Genomic DNA, 23,491 nt, shown 5'->3' on the forward strand with positions numbered 1-23,491 from the left:
ATTAAAACTATACCAAAACACAAAATAACACTTGGAACACTATACGCTTAATAAACACTGTATCGCTGTACAGCTGTACAGCTTTAAAGAATGCCTAAAAACAGAGATTAAAATGAGACTAATCCAATCACTTATCTTTCCTTTACTGGACTACTGCGACGTAATTTTCGGACCAAATCTATCCGTTCGAAACAAAACCAAAATCCAGAAAGTCCAAAATTCATGTTTCCGTTTCGTGTACCATATAAGAAAATACGATCATATCCTACCAACCCTAAACGCAAACAAAATGTTGAACATGACCAGACGCCGAAAATTACATCTGTGTTGTTTTATTCATAATATTTTACAAACCAAAACACCTAGAAACCTTTTCCACAAATTAAAATTCAGAAGGGAAATACATGATTACAAAACAAGGGGAAAATCGAAACTTGAACTTCCAAAGCACACACTAGTGCTTTTCGAATCATCATTTACGTATTCAGCTGCAAGAGCGTGGAATGAACTTCCTCCTTCCATGACGTCCCTCACTAATCGCAACAACTTCAAAGACAAACTAAAAACTCTATTGTTAAATGAACAATATCTGTGTTCCAGCACTCACGAATAATAGCTCGCATATCTGAACCAACTTCCTAATAACAAGTATTTTCATCTTCATTTTGCTTGTTTACTTTTCCCCTTACATGTTGCCAACCCTTAGCAATATTTTGTCCTTTCTCGCATATTAAGAACATTTATATGTTTTTTACACATAACATTAATATTAATTTGTATTATTCTTAACCATATCACACCAAGCACAATTGTGTCAATTAATTTGTGTATCCTTGTGTATTTGTTTTCAATCTTTTTATTATTATTATTATTTTTAGTGTGTAGACGAGCCTTTGTTCACAATTTTGTATTTGTTCTTTTTGTGTCTTCTTTATGTTTCTCTCTTTCTTCCTTGTTTGTTATTGTACAAACATTTAGTAGGTAGAATGTATTTAGTATGTATATGTATCCATCGGGGTTAGGTGGTAGAACAGCCACAGGCTGAACCTCGCCCTTTAATAAAGGAAAATTGAAATTGAAATTGAAAACAAGAGAAAATCGCAAGAACACTTGTAACACGTACCCACTTTCAAAATACGACTGAACAGAGATCGCAAAGTTACTGAAATGGAATGGGAAATCCACAAGCTATGCTCAAAGCCATGTGTTTCAGTTGGCACTCTGGCGCCACGAGCTGTTAGGAAACTTAAGTTCCCTTTTAGCGTGTCTTGTTACCAAAGCTACGCGAAATTTCCTAAAAACATGCCAAAAACTAGTGGATGCACGAAGACAACATTCCAACATCCCCGTGCTTAACGTGCTTACTTTGAATGTTGTATAACTATAATTCTGAGAACTTGAAATCATTTCGAAGCTAGCGGCTTTCATAGCATTGTGCGGTGGCAAAAGTAGGGGGGGGAGAGCTTCCCCACAAAGAGAAACAAATGATGTTCGCCCATCTGCCACATCATGCTGAAATATCTCACGAGGGATTTTCAATATCTGTGGGTTTCAAACTGTGCTACACGACCAGGAATTTTATATAAATGCAATTCCGGTCCAGGAGAGAAAATCAGCAAACGTAAATCGGTTCTGGACCGTAAAGAACCTTTTTAACTGCGAAGTATTTCAATTCGGTCCAGGAACCTTTTTTCCAGATGAATTTAAATACGGTCCACGACCCTTTAACCTTCCCCGGCTCGATTCAAATACGGTCCAGGGACCTTTTTTTCCGTATCAATTTTTAAATACGGTCCAGGAACCTTTTTCGCAATTTTTTGGACCGAATTTAAATTGTGCGAGAAAAAAGGTTCCGGTCCTGCTGCGTTAGCTCTAGCTGTAACATTACTAGGGAACGGAACTTTAGGTAAATAAATGTTTTTTCTGCGATAACATAGAGACCATCGTTTTTGCCAACATTCTGATCATAGCCTTATATGTCAACTCAGCAAATTTTATTTTACATAAAAACACATATTTTCTAGTTTTTCGTATGTAAATACATATTTTGCGAATTTTCATTCTAAATGCATAAAATCGCTCATTGACTTCAGCTACCTCGTAATCATAGAAGGAAAAATGTTTATTCTCCGCACCTCTTTCATATATTATGCCCAGAACTTTAAAAAAAATTGTATCTATTATAAATGATCTTCACAAAGAAGACGCATATAGAAGTCTATAGACATTCTGCAAGAACTGTTGAAGGATCCCTCCCTAAAAGTTGAATTGGCATACATCTCAACAAACCTGTCCATTCTCTCTAATTCCATATGAAAGCTTGAATCGTCCGCAAACACTTTTGCAGCTTCCGTGGGCGAAGTCCGTATAATAGAAACAAAACTGAAAGAACTCACTGGATCTAACGCACAAGTACTAATGTCTAAATGTACATACATTTTTGGGGGAAAACTAGGTTTTCAAACTTTGTGCTAAATTGCACGTATTTTGGAAGGTGAGGAAGAGGAAGTTTTGGAAAACTTCAGCGTTAGTGACAATTCGTGCTTCAAATATGCAACAATTGTTTTTGTGACGTGGAGCTATCTTTCTCACAATATAAGATGCTTTTTAGAGATAATCGTCACAGATTTACAATGGAGAATTTGGAAAAAAACTATGGTGATCCACTGCAACTCTCCCAAAAAATTGCTCGCTAAGAGGTAAGCATATAGAACATGATTTCAGGTGTTTAAAATGCAAGTAATATTTTGTATTGTTACCAAATGTTTTTTTATTTTTGTCACATATTTTCCTGTTTTCACCACATATTTGCAACATTTATGACACATAAAAAAATAAATATTTCCGAGTTTTTTAGCACATAAAGTTCCGTTCCCTAAACATTACCATCCACAGCATTGGTGGTCACATCTAATACTCCAACGGCATTTCGCCGACCTCCGTGGCAGAGTGGTTAGTACAGCACGCTACAACGCCAGACGTTCCGGATTCAAATTTCTTCCTGCCTGGGCATGGGTGTTCTTTGTGCGTTCCTTCATGTCATCCTCATCGTCGCGATTAGACAGACTTGACCGAAAAGCAACGTAAAATAACCTAATTCAATCAACCCCACAGCATTTCGGATCTGGCCCCCTCCCTCAAAAAATTCCTGGGTACAGACCTGAGTGGCATGAACAAACACTAAGCTAATTAGTAATTACTCATTATCGTGGTAGACTAGTTCTCCAGCACAAAGTAACTGTAAAAGTTATCCACAACAAGAAGCCACTTTCATTTTGGACCCTCAAGTAACCGAATACATGAAGGGATATATTGAACCAAGCATTAAAAAAATATAAGTTCGAGGTTAAAAGTCGCAAGCAATCTACAAAAAGTAATGAATGGCAACGTAAAATTAAATTAAGAATGTCTACCTCATTGTAAACGTGCGCACAGAGAAGTCAAAATCACCGTACTTACCCGAAAATGCTGAATGCACCGTTTGACACATAACGTCCTTTCTGTCAAGTAAAACCACACATTACCGGCGAGTCGACTTAGGATTTCTTATCTTTAGTGTAGCATAAAACTGTTTTCACTGTTATGACGTGAACGAGTCATGAAAAGAAGTATGGTATTAACTTAAAACTCGGTAACTTTCTTGTCCGTTTCTCTTCACATGAACGCGATTTGACAAGCAATGCCAACGTGCTTCTGCTGCGTTTCAAGACACCTGCTTGTGCCTGTTCCATTCGAGACCACTGCTGTTACAGTGTGGCCAACACATGTTAACAGAAACGTACCAACGTCATTTGGAAGCTGATTCGGCGTGAAGCTGTGCGAATGAAAGAATGATAGTGGTTTGCCCACTAAAGATCTGGCCACACATTTCCGTGCCGGTTTACGGTGATAATGTCGTCTGCTGGGACAGTCCACTTGGAGAGTTTTAGATACATAAGCAGATGCACAACCACGAATTTTTGTCTGGGGGGGGGGGGGGTACCAGGATAGAGTACCAATAATAATAATAACAACCAGCAGCAGTATCAAAGACGTTATTATCCTAGTAAATTACGCAAAAAAAAAAGGGTAGAAGTCGGCGCTAAAGCATTTCTGTTGGAACAAAAGATTTGTAATATTTTTTTCAAAACGTTCAATTTCACATTCATAATGGAAAACAAGTCCACAAACTGTATTCTTTTATTCCAACTTATCTCGTTCTTTTATACAAATAATAATAATAAAGACGAACGAAAACAACTAGTTGTAATTAACAATGGGTTGCCAAGCTGAAAACATCTTCAGGTCGATCAGAATCGACAAACAAGTGGACACGTTTGTATAATTAGGGGAAAATATTGAAATCCCTCCAATGGAAGGAGACAAGTAGAGCGTAATTGCTAGACTCGGAAGAAAGTTTGTTGTTAACATAAATATGTTCATGGAAATTGACATAGTTCATTTCATGTTACAAAATAGCAGAAAGGTTACTATTAATAAGATAAATAAAGAGGAGAATAACCAAAGTAAAAACTTCATCTGTTTTCACATTCTACCATTTAACTCAAGGAATAAATGGTTTCACAGTTTTCAAAATTACAAAATATATAGTTTTCTGTGACAGGTCACACAACAAACTTTAGGACTAAAATTTCACCAACTTCTGTGTGTTTAGTAACAAACCAGAATAACTATGCATTTCAGTGCACCAACTACATGAGATGTAAATAATAATAATAATGAATAACAGTTGTGCTAGACACTCATTCATCTGGTGGATCGAGTGGAAGAGTCTTCCCAATATAATAATAATATATTATTATAATGGAATAAAATTGGTTCATTTCTATGAGTTTATAATAGTAATTGTATAACAACAATAATAACCATAATAATAACAACAATTGTCGTTACTACTGTTCAGGGCTTAAAGTGAACCGGAACGTACCGTGCTGCGACATTAGATATTATTTATTCATACACTATACAAAAGTCAATTCATTTCAGGTTGACAGGTTTATCACATGTTTTAATATTTCGCTTGGTAGTCCTCAATGCCCAAAGCGATATGCATACCTCGCAAGAGGGGTGAATTTCCCACAAGCTGGGAGATATGTCTGGTTAGAATTCGTTTATTCACGAGTTACGATTATTTAGGGAAAATCAGAAAAATGTTATATATTGGTAAGTGCCATGGGCGTATATATATATATATAGTTTACGTAAGGGGTTCAACTTTTGGTACGATTAGGGTTGCTTTGCTATATTTCATAAGTGAAAATCCGGGACACTGCTGACCGGAAGCTTGTTGGGGAACGGGGGGGGGGGGGTTCTGGACCCGACAAAGTTTATGTACATATCTATTATCATATTCTTTACACTTCTTAAAAAAAAAAAAAGAAATCCACTTCGAAGTATATCATTAACCTTGCAATTCCTTTTCGGTGCCATAATGAACTAAGCTGCTATCTCACAATGTCGAAACTTTATTTGAAAACTGCGGACTGAACAGATAGGCATCCAAACACTGACTGTTTACAGTAAGCAGCTTACTATGCAATGGAAGAAATTTGTAACTGAAATTCAGCGCAGCTAGCAGACAGCGACGCTATCGTGAAGTCAAATATCATTGCAGCATCTTCTTGTAACTCGATAACTCTTGTATTATCGAGAGGGAACGGTTCATTGTACAGTTAGATTGTTTAGTAAAATGAGCATTTTAATATTAAATATAGATAAAGTTGAGGAAAGTATAGTCTTAATCATTTGTAGCCATTGGATTTCAAAACGGGGGGAGTGCAAGGAAAGTTTACTTTCTCTTGGTAGACAAGGCCTAGGATTACGAGGCAAAAAAATGGGGAGCAACTGTCCCCTAAATCGATGCCACTGTTTAAGGTTGGCATTTTAATCAGGACGTGATATTGGAACGTTTTTTACCACTCGACTCCTCTGTTTCCATGCATTAACATTGTGTGCCCGAACCAGAGTATGTGTGTTTGTCCATTTCTTCTCAACAGGCATTAATATATCTATGGTGTCTTGAGTGTTTTTACGAAGCTGTTACACATGCACGGGATGGACAATTCACTCGACAACGCGAGATTCAAGCTGTGAACTGCGAACTGGATGAAGACAGTTCTCGAATATTTCTCTCTGATTCGAGCCTGAATACCACTAATGTCTTGTCCTCCCATGTTTGCAGCTCTTATAAAAGCCGAAACTCACCAAATTGTTCATATTCAGGCCTAAGCACTCGCAAGTGTTCAAAATTGTTTCACAGTTTGCAGTCTTGTCATACACATATATCAGCACGAAACAAAGGAAGTCTTCTCGAATACAGTTGGATCGTGAAACAATTAATGCACAGTGAAAACCCTTCCATTCCCAACACATCTAATGTTTTGCCTTCCAATATGATCAAATACTTACTCATTTATTTCTAGTGACGTGCCCAAGGGAGGATTGGTGGGGTCATAACCCCATTTGATCCAGTATTCCTTAAAAAGGAACGTCAAAGACAGGAAAAGATGGCAAAATGAGGACTGACTACCAAAAATACGTAGTATTCGTAACCCGTCTCCCATCCGATAATCCTGGGTACGCCACTCTTTATCTCGGATACATTTTTTAAAATCAACTAGAGAAGTTTTTATCATTTCGTATTGAAGACATACGTAAGATGCGTTCCTCCTGCAGGTTTGAATATTATCCTTTAGGGTGCTGTCGCCTGCCTTCGGACCTAACCTTAATAAAGTCCAAATTTTCCCGAAGGGACACGTGATACATGTCGTATGGAACGAGCCAATCAACAGCAACGTTTCACACCGTAGCTACACAAAAGGCCGCACAAACCAACGTTCGACTTGTGAAATCCTCAGGCGACACGGTGTGAAATCTCCCTTAGTAGGCCACTGTCATCGTCACCTCGTGTTGACTATAGAAGTAAAATGTATCCTCAACCGGTGGGAATGCCCCTCAGTTTTCTCCTATCTCATATATTTTCTGCGCTTGTTAATTAAACCGGTAACATCTTACGATTTGACATACACAGAACATGTACTATGTATACATTTTAGCGCAAAATCAGTCGAAGTCAAGGGTGGCTCTGTGGCTCAGTTGGTTGAGCAATAGCATGGTATGTCAGAGCCCTGATTCAGGTCCTGGTAGAACCTGCAATTTCCGCTAAAATAACTACATATGCAACACCTCTTGCTTTCTCATCTCGACATTCATAAAATTTTCGGCTGTCCCTTGATGGTAGTTAAGTATTTGTGTGAGTGCGAACCCAGTAGGCTTAAACAAAAGTATTTTGTTATGCCATGAAATTCTCGGACTGCATACATGAAATTTTGTTCGGGCACAACTAAACCATCACTCAAAACTTTGATTTTCAGTTGATCTGTGAAGCTTATTTCTTTTTAATAAACCACTGAAATATTCACTTTAGAGAGAGAGACCTACGATCTCTTCTGCCTTCGACCTGAACTAGCACTTCACTGAGGCTCCGGAAGTTCCGCTGTCGTCGATGTCTTCAGCTTTGGACCAGAACTAGTAGACATTGTTACTTTACGGTATTTAGTCCTTTTCATTTTCGAATCACTAGATCTTATAAAGCAACCAATGGACACTGACCGATCACTAATCGACTGTATGAATTGTCATACTCTGAAGTCTCATTCACCGATTTTGTTGTACAGATCAACCGGTAAATTGAAGCTGCATATTTATATCCGCAGATAAAACGATTCGTTAATATTGCCAGTAGTTCGACTCCTTCTCTTATTCAAGGACGTTCCCTCTCGCGCTTTCCAGAGATTAAAAATTATAACGAATCGTCCTACTTGTGGCGCTACCTTTGTTGTTAGTGTTGCCCACGGGACAAGACGGGACAGGCTTTTAAAAATTCGAGACGAGACGAGATTGACCATGTGTCATAAGACAAACGAATATTTTCGAGACGAGACAGCATTTCCACGAGGCTCCACGAGACGAGACATGCCAAAGTCTCGTCTCGTGGGCAACACTATTTGTTGTGCAGTTTCCAAAAAAGTTTGCTGCGACAACACCGAAAGCGCAAGGTAAGTTTCTGTGCAATATTATCAACAAAAGGGTTATAGAACATTCTCCGTCTTGTCTTTATAATTATGTATCCTAAATTATCGTCACATTATTCAAGAAGACAAAGACATAATTTTATGTAGTGTAAACTGAAAATTTCCTGTTTGTGTGTGTGCGGGGGGGGGGGGGGCTCAAGCCCCCTGATCTCCACCTTGGATACATGCTATTGACAATAACAGGGTTATAGAACATTCTCCGTCTTGTCTTTATAATTATGTATCTCCTTAAATTATCGTCACATTATTCAAGAAGACAAAAACAATTTTACGTAGTGTAAACTGAAAAATTTCCTAAAGGGGGCTCGAGCCCCTGATCCCAACCTTGGATACATGCTATTAACAATAACAAGGTTATAGAACATTCTCCGTCTTACCTCTATAATTATTACTCTCAAATTATCATCATATTATTCAAGTACATTTAACCTAATTTTATCTAACGTAAACGGAAAAAAATCCTGAAGAGGGGGCTCGAGTTCCTTGATCCGCACCTTGGTTTGATTGATTGAATTGGTATTTTAAGTCCACTTTATGCACAGTAAGGCTAATTGGGACTGGACCTACAGTTTAAAGTGGGATCCGAACCACTATGTGCCTCCAGCGGGTATCGAACCCGGGACCCCCTTGATTACAAGGCGACGACGCTACCACTGCGCCATCAGGGAGGATCCGCACCTTGGATACGTGCTATTAACAATAACAAGGTTATAGAACATTCTCCGTCTTGCCTAGATAATTACATATCTCCTTAAATTACACTGGGGAACAAAAAAAATATTTTATGTTGTGGCATAAAGTTTAATAACAGTTTCAGCACACAAAACAGCTGTGCTTGCCAATTGTATGATTGGTTCAGTTGAATTGACTCCAGTTATAAAAATAAACACACCATGGAAAATGTAGGAGGTAAAATTACTCCACGCTTTTCTCGGTAATATCAAAATTTGATAATGGGCTGAAATTGTTCAAAATTCTCAATTTTACGTAATGTATACAGTGCTTAGTGAAAATGAGTAACATAAAATAAAGAATTTGCGTTACTATGGGGACTAAAATCAACAGCCATGTAATAGCTGCATATGTGGTAGAAACCAAATAGTCAAGAGTGAATTGCATCTTCCATTGTCATATTACAAGTACAATCAACCTTGTAAAGGCCTAGCAGCAATTTACAAATAAATAAATAAGTTTCTTAATGGTACAAAGATTGTAATCACAAAAATAAATATTAATATGTTCTTGGAAGTTCATTTATATGCATGTCTTATGTTTCCGCCATTTTGGTTTAGTTGCATTTATTTCATAAATTAGAGCCAATTCAGGAAATATATTATTATATCATTATTCAGCAGCATGGAATTGCCCTAAATTAGCTCTCAAACACTGTGCCGCAATTTCACTGTTCCCCAGTGTTATCGTCACATTATTCAAGAAGCCAATAGCCTAATTTTATCTAGTAAACTGAAACATTTCCTGCGGGGGGGGGCTCGAGCCCCTGATCTCCACCTTGGATACGCGCTATTAACAATAACAGGATTATAAAACATTCCCCGTCCTGCCTCGATAATTATTTCTCTCCTTAAATAATTGTCACATTATTCAAGAAGCCAGAAACCTAATTTTGTCTAGTGTAAACTGACAAATTTCGTGGGAGAGAGGGCTCGAGCCCCCTGAATCCCATCTTGGATATGTGCTCTTATCAATAACAGGGTTACAGAACATTCTCCATCTTTCCTCGATAATTATTTCTCTCCTTAAATTATCCTCACATTATTTTATTTCACACCACAAGAAACCAAAAACCTCATTTTATCTAGTGTAAACCGAAAACTTTCGGTGGGGCTCGAGCCCCCTAAGCCCCCCTTGGATACGTGCCTGCGTGCAGCGTTGAGTGAGATGGCAAGTTGTCATGGAGAAACTAGGTGTCTGCCATCTCATGGCGGACGAGCCCGACTCTTTTTCTCAAGCGATCGAGCACCTGCGTGTAAAATTTTGCAGTCCCACATTATATGCGATTAACCTCATAATCAAACGTCGGCCACAGTCCAAAAGAGATTTCACTTGAGTAACAGTTCTTTACTTTGAGGGGCGCTCTGTGCCTTGTTCCTTCTCCGCGACTGCCCTTCCTTCTTTGAACGCCTTGTGACACCTGCACACTTGTGTTTTCTCCTCCCTACAGGCTTGTCTTGAACATTTCAAGCGTGTCGGTAGTGGATTTACCAAGTTTGACGCAATTTGTTTTTCGTGTACCGCTGCGCTATATTTTCGACAGTAACGTGACACCAAAACAGCTTCTCACTTTGCTGGCGATCCCAACGCTGGAACCAGTGATGTAAGTCTATACGTAAACAACTATAGTCTACATTCTTTCTACACAGGGGTGCCCATTTCCCCCCCCCCCCCCATTTATGCCGAATTAATTAATCAATTTATTTTAGTCAGACAAAATTTGCGGAAAAAATATAATATCAGAGGTGCAACCACGAATTTTTGTCTGGGGGGAGCAAGTACCAGGGTAAACGTACCAATAATAATAATATTAACAATGGCTTTATTATTATTATTATTATTATTACTACTGGTACTGCAACACTCTGTCCTTATCATTGTTACATATTACTCGAAATATTCCTATTTAAATACAGGAGAATGGCAATGATATGTTTGCATTTTTCTTCTGCCTCAGTTTTGAAAGTACACATAGGTAAATTGCTTCATTTTCAAATCATCTCCAAAAGATTCAGTTACATGAGGTGCAGATGATACAGCAGTGATTTGAAGGACCAGTGCCTAAATAATAGTTCTCTCTGTGTTCTTTTTGACAATCATAATTAAATGCATAGCTTTCAGCACAGATTCAACTTTGTTATAGTTCCTGGAGTTCACATCACATTTGCAATATTTTAAAAAAATATCACGCAACTTCAACATTCTTCCATAACAACCATGACCACATGCTACTATGTAAACAAAGGATGTATCCTACATGTAGTGGTCATGTTGGAAGGGATGCTAGTGCTCAAGTGATAATTTTAATCGCAAACAGGTTCCACTTTTCATCTCCGGTAACAATACATGACAGAAAGGGTTGTGTTGCTGAGAACATTTGTGATAATGGGCATGCTAGGAACCATATATGCCTACATGCAGATTCTTGTGGTTCTTTGGAATAGACTTTCTTTAGAATCATTTCTAAACAAGAATTCTTGAATGCAAGGAGAAAAGTCATGTGTGCTCATGTCACTACCTTCAGGCATGCAATTTAAAGTGTCAGGGGAGGAAACTAGTTAAAGGGTGAAAATTACCAACACCAATTTCATTACACCCTATTGATAAATATGCATTTTTAAAAGTGAAACTGAGACTTCATTTTTTGTGAAATATTAACTGGTATCCAACATCTTTTCCTAACTAATATTTTTATATTTCTTCTTGTATGCGTGTATTCTTCACATTGTATATAGTTTTCCTTCAAATTTACAGTTGTTACAAGGAAGTACACATTACAAAGATAAAGTTTTCATTACTGTTCTAAAAATCAAGATAAATTCACTATAACAGGGTGTACTAAAATAAAAAAAATTCTTGACATCTTTTTTTTCTTAACCTTTATTTAGTTGACCCCTATTTAGATAAAGTTGGAAATTAGCAACTAAGAAAATATATTTTATTTAATGAAGAACCTCTACCAAAAGTCTGATTAAGATGAAATCTGAAGCCGTACTTTAACAAGAGAATTAGACTTGCCTTATCTATTAATCAAGGATGTATTTAGGGGAGGAGTCCAGGGGGTCAAGACCCCCATCCTGAAAGTTTTACAAAGAACTAAAATTAAATAATGAAAATGTACTTATTTAACATAAACGTATTGGAAAGCAAGAATTTTATTAGAATCATAAGGCTTTGAAGAACACTACTACTTATGATAATATGAATTTAATCATGAACTTTACTTTTCATCAACTGGATCTAAAATCCTTTTTTACTATTGAATACTTATCTATTTTACATTAATTTTCTTGCAGGACAGCTATTTTATACAAATTTTGGAGATCTTAATTGCACGTAAGCTATATAATGAATATGTGCTGTTATATCTCAATTCTTATACTGTCTTTTTACCTATTCATATAATAATGAAAATATATTAATTTACATATTTTAATTAATATTTAATTAACTTATTTTAATTTTAATAATTATTATTAATTCTGAGACACTTGGTTCGGACCCACCAGAAATATATTTCTAGATACATTAATGGATGTAAAAATTAATGATGTTTCAGACTTCATCCTGGATGGTCAATGGCCACATTAGTTTATTTAATATTTTTACAAAACTTCACACACACAGTAATTTGCAACTAGCCGAAAAACGAAGTAAAATAAACTAAATCAATCATTGTGATAGCCAAAATTTTTGACCACAAGTATAATTTCTTGACATTCATGACCCACCCGTTGATTTCTTTACTTTTTCTTGACTGGTAGACACCCTGTATAAGCAAAGTTGGCACAGTGAATAACATAGGAAACAGGGAAGAAACATGGCCCATAAACCATATCTAAAATTGCCATCAATTTTGGAAACCAACGCTAAAGACTTTCATAACTGGTCTACTTTGTCAGTTTACTATTTTCCACACCTGCAAGTTTTTCAAGGTTCATTCAATTGTGAAACATGGTTTAATCCTGCCAAGTACAATTTCTGTGCCTTTTCTAGATTTTTAATGTTTTTACAAATAACTAAAGTTTTCCAGGATTTCCTAGACAGTGGGTATCCTGCCATTTTATACAACATATAGAGAACTTCTTTTGAAGATCCACTCTACTCTTGAGGTGAAATTTGTAGTGTGAGGTTGCAAATTGAAAGACATCGCTTAGACGGCCTCCTCCGTAGGAAAGAGGCAACTTTAAAAAAGAATTTAAAATATAATGACAATTCACATGAATTACAAAAAATAGGTATTTTTCTTCTTCTAGACTACAACACTGGACTTATTTTTAAAAAAAATATTTAAAAGGTAATAACAATTCATATGAATTACAAAAATACAGGTATTTATCTTCCTCTAAACTACAAAATTGGACTTCTTTTTTTTGAAGAATTTAAAATATAATGACCATTCACATGAATTACAAAAGAAATAGGTATTGCTGTGAAACGTACCTTTCTACGAACGTTGGTTCTCATTTAAACAAGAACTGTGCTCTCCTGTTCTTCTGCTCAGCAAATTTTGTAATTATTTTTTCATTGAAGCCCTCTTTCTCTATTGTAAGCACTGCCAAGGCATTGAGTCTGTCTTTTCCCATTGCATTTCTTAAGCAGGTTTCAATACGCTTCAATGTGCTGAAACATCGTTCAGATTCAGTTGTTGCCACTGGAGTTGTTAAAACTATGTTTGTCATTTTTACTGTTTCTGAAAAGGTATCCTCTAAATCATTTTCAATGAAAAACGAATGCAATGTACTGATAGAGTTTATGTTTTTAAACTCTTCACTACAATAAAGAACACAAAGTTCACTGTTTAGTTTTCCCTCTTCTATGAAGGGATAATATTTGGCACAATTCTTACACGAATCATCGAGAAAATCAGACTTCATCCAGTCATTGAATTTTGCAGGGTCAACTAAATTGAAACACTCCAAATGTTCAGTTGCCCCAAATCTCTCTTCGGCTTGATGAATAATTATATCGCAGCACTCAATAGTGCATGCTGTTTTGTTAACACTGCTTTTTCTTTTCTTCAAGATGTTACACAGAACAGAACTATCATCTGAAGAGTTAGCCAGTTCATTCCTAATATCACTGATGTCAGCAACAAATTTGCGAAGATGTTCCTTTACGTGTACCATTGTTGTAATTTTCTTCTGCAAAATATTGTAAAATATTTCGACGAAGGGCATTATCCTGTTAAAGACACCCAAGAAAAAAATGAATTCCTCGTCTTCAAGGAAATGTACTAGTCCTGTTGCTTCCCTAATTGACACAGAATCCCATGAGCCATCTTGCTGAATAATTTCCAAACACTCTATCAGGGCTTCCTTGCACTAGAAAACAGACGACACTACCCTACTCTGGAAATTCCATCTTGTTTGGAATGTTCGCGGTAACCGTCGATGACATACCTCCTGCAGTAAATCTGTTCTCTTACTAGATGAAGAGAAGAATGAAGAAAATGCAGATAAATTGGCAAAGAAAATTCTGATAGCTGTGATGGTAGAGCATACTTGTTACATTATGAAACTGAGTTGGTGTGCATGACAATGCACAAAATAAGCACACGGATAAACATCTCTTACAAGTTTCTGGACTCCAAGCCGTACCCCTCGGAATGCAGATCCACCATCATACGTTTGAGAAACTAATTTATCTTTTAGTTTGTACTGCTCTAATGCATCTAATATACATTGGGATATCCCTGATGCAGATCTGTCAGTCAGTTGCACGAAACCATGAAAATGCTCTACTACTTGCGAGCACTGAACGAAACGTATCTTATTGGAAATGTCGCTGGTTTCATCAGCTTGTACAGACACAAACATAGCTTTGTTTACATCCTCCTGGAGGGCCTCACTGTAAACCTGGTACATACAGTCTAACAACTCATTTTGTATCACGGCTGATGTGTATTTATTTACTTTGGATTCCTCTAAATGTTCATGCAAACTGTTATCTAGCTTAGCAATCTCATTTACTAAATCTAGGAAGATGCCTGTTTAAAGATTGTTCTCTTTCGTTATGTCCTCGTAGAGCAAGTTCATGTCGACCACAGAATTTTAAGCAATCGATAATTCTATTTAATATATGCCTATTTTTCCGGACTAATTCATTGTGCCTTGTAATTGACAGTCTAGATCCTTCATTGATTTGTGTTCGAACATCAACCTTTCCAAACAAACTCAATTTTAACAAGTTTCCAATGTGCGAAGAACTAGTTTCATGTGACTTAATTCTTTCAGAAAGATGTTTGAGATCACTTATACCATGAACTGTCCATGAAGCATCACCACCAAACAAAAGGCAATTAAAACAAAATATAGTTTTCTTGATCTCGCTAGCTGTCAACCACGGTTTTCTGTTGTACCAGTCTGGATTGAAAGAGCGTGATTGTGATTTGTGTTTTTGTATTAATGTAACACTCGGATGGTCAGGACCTAATTGTTTAACAACAAGTTTTTTTTGGTCACTCAATGTCTGAAATGGTGTTACCAACAAGAAATCCACTTTGTTCATAGCGAATAAAAGCCACCACAAAGCTGCACTACAACAAGCGGGATCGAAGGAACGCGACGCGATGGAACTAGCCCTGAATCAACACCCAAACACCCCTTCGCTCTCTGCTAGCACGTGACCTTCACTGTAGCATGTAGCATAGACTATGCCTTCCTCTGCGACGAGCCCCAAGACCGATAACTGACATCAATGCTGCTAGGAGCGCTCTCATATCCATTGCAGCAGACGATGAACTTACGTGGGTAAGAATCGCCTTTTAAAAGATTGTGTGATAGTTATGTATTATGGTGATTGAAAATTACGTCAATACGTCCGTTTTTCTTTAGGGACTGAGCCCCGGACCGACTGACATCCGGTATTTTCATGTCACAAGGCACCGAACGTTTCTAGCGGGACGAAACAAATGATCATCGGACACACATGTTGCCAAACATAATGTAAAGTTGGGGAGCTGTCAAATGAAAACCTTCATTTGTTTTTTGTTTATTATCTAATAGATTTATACATGTATTGTTGCACACATTTGTTGCATTTTAGCATAGACCCATTGCCAACCCACATATATGCTCAAGTCTGAGTTTCTGTCTGTATACCACAAAAATAATCATCTTTGTGGTGCATCTGTAGTCACATATGAGCCACTCCGAGGTTCTTTCCACCCATTGCCTGCAGACTGAGGCCGTTGTCAAAATTCATCCTCTGTTTGTAAGCTTGCTGCTGTGGTAAGCATGATCAATAGATAATATTGAATTTTCATTTGCCGGAGAGTGTGTATAAGTTTTTGACTTCCAGGTGGCAAGATAGCAGCACTGCTCTTCAGTCTTCACTGGTGCAAGTGCATGGAGGCGCCATTTGTAAAATGACAAAAATGGCGTTTTGAAGCTTGAATGATCAGTGTTGTACCCGTAGGTCGTTGACCTGTATAGTCTGTTCTGTAATTTTTATCTGACTATTAAGGTCTTCATTTGACTCTTCTTGGTAAAAGAAGTTTTTGAAAATTTTTTTTACTGGATATAAATTGTACAATAGTACACAAAACACTCGCTGAACAAACGTGCTAATAAAACAAATGGCAAAAACAGATGTATGCTTGGCAACGCTGATACACGAAAGCAATGTTACACCTACAGCTTTACTTCACAACTGAGGTTGTTGACACCCATATAGACACTCGCCCCCAAAGACGATTGGTGAACAGATTTAGCTATGTAGGTCAGCCTCCAGATGATCCTGCAATCAGCAAGGTTTGGCAGGTAATTTACCTGATACGCATTTTATGCAGTGGCGAAGCATGGTGTTGCTGGAAGGGTAGGCACAGGCGTGTGAGTTCGTGTTGTTATGGGTACGACATTTTTAAAATATAAAAAATATATCCTTTAAAGTTATTTTTGAAAATGTAACAACATATTCTTGAATCTATCAACATACTTGAATAGTAACGCTTGATGAGTGCTAACTCGTAAATCGGATTTACTTGATGCTCAGTAATAGGCTTTTATGCTTGTTTTTGTAGCATCCCAGAGTAAGACAAGTCATTATTCTCCCCTTGCTCAATTCACATTCACAACAATGAAATCCGATCCCCATGCCAGAGTGGTCAGCACATCATGCTACGATGCCAGGGGACCTGGGTTCGAATCTCGGCCTGGGCATGGATATTTCCGAGTGTCCATTCATCAATTTTATCATATCATCACACTCATCCCCATCTTCGCAAATTAGCCAAAAGTGGCAGAAAAAGCGAATTAAAACTAAAATCAATCAAAGAACAATAAAAAAATAAATGAGCGAAAATAAAAAAAAACGATAAAATATAACAAAAAAAATCAACAACGCAATGGGAGTAAATCGAGAAACTAACGAAAATGCAGAACACTGGGATAGAAACATTTTTTTCGCCCTCGGAACAAGTTGACTTTGCCTTTCCACCCTCACCTTTCCTTTCCCCTAGTTGGACACCCCGTGCTGGACAAGAAACAGATGTGAAGCCCAGTATGTACCGTGTGTCCAGCGTTGCCAACCTCCCAATTAGGAAAAGTGTGCTGATTAAACTCTTAAATTTTGCTAAATGCAACTAAATTTTGCTCGGCGGATGACTTAGGTCTTAAGTTCATTTTATGCATCTATTTTGGGGGCAGTTGTGATGTGAACATGCGTTGTTGATTAGTTAAACAATATTGGTAATTTCCTCCATTAAATTAGTTACAATGGTTTAACCAATATAATTGGTTCAATATAACGCTTGAAAAAATTTGAGAAAATTCGACGACTACAAAAGGCGGTGGTTTGTTTTATCTGTGACCGCAACTTTCCACCAATTTTCTTCAATAAAATGTTCCGCGTGAGCTAAGTAAGGAAAGATAAAGAAAATATGAAAATAAGACGGTGGACCATATGTAGCTTGATCAGCATGCTACCTTTTGTTTAAAACAAATAAGATTTGAGATTTTATTTAAATTTATTTTTTCAAAATATATTCCTCTGAATTCAATTTATCTGTCTCCCAAGAGCGCATGTTTATAGATGATGCTATATTTTACCATTATAACAAACACAGGGTGCTAGGTGCCAATGAAGTTCAAATTGTACTAACTTTAGCACTATTATGCTAGGGTTGGCATCACTGTGCGAGGCCGGACTCACTGTGTCCATTTCTGGTGAACGCACCCCTGAAATTATACTTTCCTGCATGAATCACATAGAATGTTATGGGACCAGCTGAGGCCCTCGGAGAAGTGGCTCAACATGCGACGATATAGTCTCTGTCACGGATGGAAATTTGTGGAAATTATCATAAGGCCTAGAATTTCAGTTTTCTTGTATTAAGGCGTAGTTTAATGAAATTATAAGTAATAAAATAATCCGTAATAGCCAATTATATTAGGGTAGGTCCAGCCTCCGGGCCTCTTATGATGCTTCGCCACTGATTTTATGTAAATTACTTTGCTTAGAAAGCGGTTTTCTACATTTGCATAACAAATAGTTTTTCATAATCAATTTTAAAAAAATATCCTACAAAAAACATTCGTATGAATTCAATTTAGTGGATGATGCTGCATAAACAGCTATTCCATTGTTTATTATGTAATCACTGGCTGATTTATTTCCTTCTTTACGAACTTGGCAACATTAAGCACCACAGACAGGACTCAAAGCGGTCAGTTCCTACAGTGACTGACATCCATTTTAGTAGTTCGGATCAAACTTTAAACTGTAGGTCCAGTCTCCATTAGCCTATCTGTGCATAGAAACAGGTGCATTGTAGTTTCTTGCTGCAGTCATTTTCTCATTTCAGCAAACATGTATTCACACTTTACATAGAAACAGTGTTACATGTAGTATTTATATGTATATCTGTCAGCCTCTGTGGCAGAGTGGTTAGCATAGGCGTAGCTAGAACTTTATATTTGGGTGTGCACAAAGAAAAAAAATGAGGTCTTGTACCTTTTTAATAGCATAATTTGCAACACAATCACTTGGCTCTTTAACTGCACTGTTGTTTGTAAAGGAATATGAATTCACTAAATGACAGTGTTGAAAATTTCTGAATATATGTAGTAGAAAAAAATCAAATTGCATAGAAATTACACACACACAAAATGTTACAAACAAATACATCAAAATACATGTCATCTATAATGAGAGACGTCTGTCAAAAGGTACAATGTTCTTAAACTCATCAATAACTTCATTTACATCAATAGACGAAGCTTTTTCCCGTTGCACAAATAGCAAGAGCAGGGCTTCCAATCTATCCTGCTTCCGAGTTGCTCTTAATTTAGTTTTAACTTGGGTAAGCTTGGAGAAAGCTCTCTCACACGTGCAGCTTGTGACAGGTATAGAAGAAAGGTGCTGCAGTACAGAGTAGAATGCAGTAAATATCTTCCTTCTCCAATGACATCAAAAAATCGAAAATCTATAGACACCCGTTTCATCAGCAATAATGCACATGTTTGTACCAAGTAATGACATTTTCAACTTCTTACAAACTGCCGCTTATTTTCTCTCTCATTGAAATATCTGTCTTTAATTCTCTTTGATAAAGCAGCCAATTAGGGTGTGCCTAGGCACACCCGGCACACCCCGCAGCTATGCCTATTGTGGTTAGCACAGCATGCTATGATGCCAGAGGTCCCAGGTTCAAATCCCAGCTTGGGCATGGGTGTTCTTTGTAAGTGCGCCTTGATCAATTTCATCATATCATTACTCATCCGTCTTTTCGTGATTACTCAAAAGTGGCAGAAAAGCAATGTAAAAGAAACCAAATTAATTCAGCAATCAATCAATCTATTACTTGAATTCAGACAGTTGAGAGTGATTCTAGTTTTGTACTGTTAATATGAATACTAACTGTGTGATATTAGCCTCTTCCACTGAATAATAGGAAAAGAAAATAATGTAATTATTTTATTTGACAAAGGTTCTAACCTATAAGTACTTTTGTATATGCAAAGTCTTACACGATTTACTTTTTGGTCCAAATGTAAAATATGTCACTGGTAAAATTATACCACAGTTTAGTATTAAGAAAATTACTTTTATCGGTGTTAGATTGCACCCCGAGAATTTGAAACCAAAATCTGTAGGCCACCCCCACTTATTTCACGTTGGTGTTGCACTGCTGTCAGTCTGTTAAATAACACTGGTATGCATTTTTATACTTTTTTCTTTCTTCTTGGATGAAAATAGCCGTTCTTTATTAATTTGAGGTCGCCGAATCCAGATCTGTTATTACTTTTTCGATATTAGCTCTGGTTTTTAAGAAATGAAAAAAAAAGAAAAGAATTTGTATATACTATACATAGTGAATAAAATACAGACCAACTTAATGCAAAAATATTTCCGTGTAAGTGATAAGTGAAACAAATTTACATGAAATTTCTTCAAAATTTGTGTTGGAGTAATGTATGAGGTTTTAAATCACTTGAACCCTGCGGTGTTTCGCACTTCTATTGTAAGGTACGGAAGAATCTCTCATCAAACACCAACAGTAATCTGCCATTATGGCCTCATTCCACCGACCTTCGTACCTCTGTTCCATAACTTTAATGTCTTGGTGGAACCGCTCTTCCTGTTCCTCACTCAGTCTCCCGAGATTTTTTGGGAAGTAAGTAACATGACTGAAGAGAGTGAATCTTAACACTCATTCTACATCCCAACTTCCTAAATGCCTGCAACATCTCGGCCACACGTTCTCTGCTTTCACGTTGCCAAGAAATTTCTTAGCCACATTCAACCCAGGCTGACTTTTCATCTTTAGTCATGTGTCCAATTAAAGCAGCATCTGGATCTGTGGTCCTTCAAAGAAACATGCTTTCAATTTGGCTTTACTTTTATTTGGAAACTTTGACCTTAAATACTGAAAAGTGTTACCATCATCTGAAAGGGATGTCACGAGCTGCTTCATCAGTCCGAGCTTGATGTGCAAGGGTGGTAGAAGTACATTTTCCCTAGGAAGGAGAGGAGGTCGCAAATATTTTTCTCTTCTGGCACCAGCTGTGTTCATCATACTGTAGTGTTCCAGTGATTGTACTTGTCTAGACTATTCCACTCGCAAAGAAAACAGGGGTTTTTGGTGAACCCTGATTGCATTCCAAGTAGTATATACAATACTTTCAAGTCTCCACAAACAGTCCACATACAGGGTGACAATTAATGAACTATATGAAATAAAACAGTCATAATTTCTGAACGGTTCGCATGATGACGTCCAAACTGCGTGGCTGGCCACAGGGCATGATGGGAATTTGTATGCGTATGCACACGCAACGTGTTGATGTCGGCCATTTGCAAGTGAAAATGTCACGGTCAGGAATATTTTGGGGACCGCATTCTGGCTCTGGGGTACCCAGAGGCCACTGGAAGGGGACTCGCTTGGCCGCCATATTCCCCGGATCTGAACACATGAGACTCATTTTTGTGGGCTATGTTAAGGACAAAAACTGAATGCTGAAAACTGCCATTCAGGAGGTCATCGACAGCATTGATGTTTCGACACTTCAGCGGGTCATGCAGAATTTTGCTGTTCGTCTGCCCCACATCATCGCCAGAGATGGCAGACATATCGAACATGTCATAACCTAAATCCGAATGTCTGTAGTGCCGTATACATGTGCAATACAGTTTGTGTACTACATGGTTTGTCACTAATTTCCGTTTTATTTCATATAGTTCATTAATTGTCACCCTGTATGTTCACTGTACTTTATTTTTTTTCCAACAACACTTTCAAATTATCATAAGTTTCCTTAAAACATCCAAGTAGGCGATGGGTATGGAAGGCATGTCATTCCAGTTGTGCAAGACTTTAGACTTCGAACAGAACTGTCTATAAACAATCTCCAGTCTGAAGAAGTGTATTGCACACTAATAGCAGTGACCAAACCATTTATATCACAACAATAAACAAGGTGTCCACTGGTAGTAAAGTAAGGCAAGAATATTCTTTCCCTGTGTCTGTACCAAGCGAAAGTAGTCTTGGGCGCAAGTAAATGTTTTTCTTTGAGACGTGAACCCAGTATTTCGGCCCGAATTTTAGGTAGGTCAAGGTCCCTCACTAAATCATTTAGTTCATTCTGGGTGAACAGTTCAGGTGACTGATGACTCCGCACAACAGAAATCTTCTTCACGCTAATTCGAAACTGACACGTCAGAATCGGAGGACACAGTTTCCAGTGTGTCAGGACGAGAAGGAATTGGTACATCATCACTATAGGGCACTGGCAAAACCACTGAATTTACACTGGAATACATTACAGATGACATTTTTTTCCTATTTACACCACTTACATTACACAAACAGAAGTAACAATCACTTACGTGATCACGAGACTCCATCCAGTACATTGGCACACCATAACGCAAACTTTTCCGTTTCCCTTGCATCCACCGAGTCATGTTTACATTGCATGTACTGCAAATGTAACGTGGTGCCCACCATTTGTCCTGGTCCCCAGTTTAGCCCCAAAGTAGGCATAGTAGGCTCTCTTGTAGATACTTGTAAGGTTTTGTGGTGTTGGGGTATATTTACCACAAGTGTAACAAAAGAAATCTGGATCATTTTTGTATTTGCGGTTAGACGTCATTGCAAAGCATTGGAATACAACTGTCGTCACTTCACACACTTCAAACAAAGGTCCTAACCGCAGAACAGCTCGCGCTCGATTCAATACACCCCAATGTCAACAATGACATCTAGCTGTCACTAGATAACGCCATTGCCATGAATTAAATTTCAATGTCATTCACTCGCCTGGGACAAAACACGCTACGTTCGTTCACAAAGAACTGAAAGGAAAGCCTCACATTTGCCGCAACAATGTACATACATATTGAGCAATAACAAAACATTGCATGAATGAAAAATATGAAATTTATTTCTATTACTTACATTTCTTTCTTTGTAATATCAATGTAATTGACGTATTGAAACATTTTAAACATATCTTATTAAGAGAAGTAATGCTGTAATGTACACTTAAGATGTATTAGGAGAACTTAGAAAATTGGCTATTTTCTAAAAATGGGAGCTAATATTAAAAAAATTAACGTTGTTTTCAGTGTTCACTCAACATGAGTAAGAAAAATATATCGTTAGAGAAGCAAAGTGGTTGCAAACCAGCGTAATACATAAATAGAACAGATACATTATGTATACTGTAATTTAGTTTAGTATCATTGTACACCCCTGATCAGAAAAAGTGGCACATATTTCAACTGTCCAACATTATAAAATGTGCAACTTTATGTGAACACAAGTGTACAATTGGTACAACGTATGATCTGATGAATGGAAATAAATAAAATTAGTAAATTATGAAGAATCTGTTATACCTCGATTGTTCTAGTTTTTAGAGGCAGCATAAGTACATATTTTAGCTCTTTTTTTTTTTTTTAACCAACCCTGACTGCTAGGCTAGCCTTGATGGTTAACGGAATGAAATAATCAACAAACCAAACATCCAAACCTTACTAGAGAAAAAAAATATATGATTCCAAATTTTGCCTTAAACTTATCAGCTAAACATAATAAAGTTAATGAAGATTTTTTCTTGCTATTAACACTACCCTAAAATCAGATGATTTACAAACTAGGCTACAAAAGCTTGCAATAGTCTGTGCAAAATGTTTCATGGGCTTAATAGCACTAGTTTATG

At 37.3% G+C, this 23,491-nt stretch overlaps 1 protein-coding gene across 1 annotated transcript in view; it reads right to left on the bottom strand.

Moving 5' to 3' along the window:
* LOC146002241 (DNA topoisomerase 2-binding protein 1-like) overlaps positions 1–3,712 on the bottom strand; it is a 217,447-nt gene extending 213,735 nt beyond the window's left edge. The window contains exon 1 of the mRNA XM_083139958.1: positions 3,460–3,712. The gene's annotated coding sequence lies outside the window, so the exon portion shown is untranslated. The remainder of the gene's footprint in view (positions 1–3,459) is intronic.
* Positions 3,713–23,491: the final 19,779 nt, after the last annotated feature.

Source organism: Lepisma saccharinum, chromosome 18 (genome assembly GCF_977018435.1).
Source record: "Lepisma saccharinum chromosome 18, izLepSacc3.1, whole genome shotgun sequence".
Taxonomy (NCBI): domain Eukaryota; kingdom Metazoa; phylum Arthropoda; class Insecta; order Zygentoma; family Lepismatidae; genus Lepisma; species Lepisma saccharinum.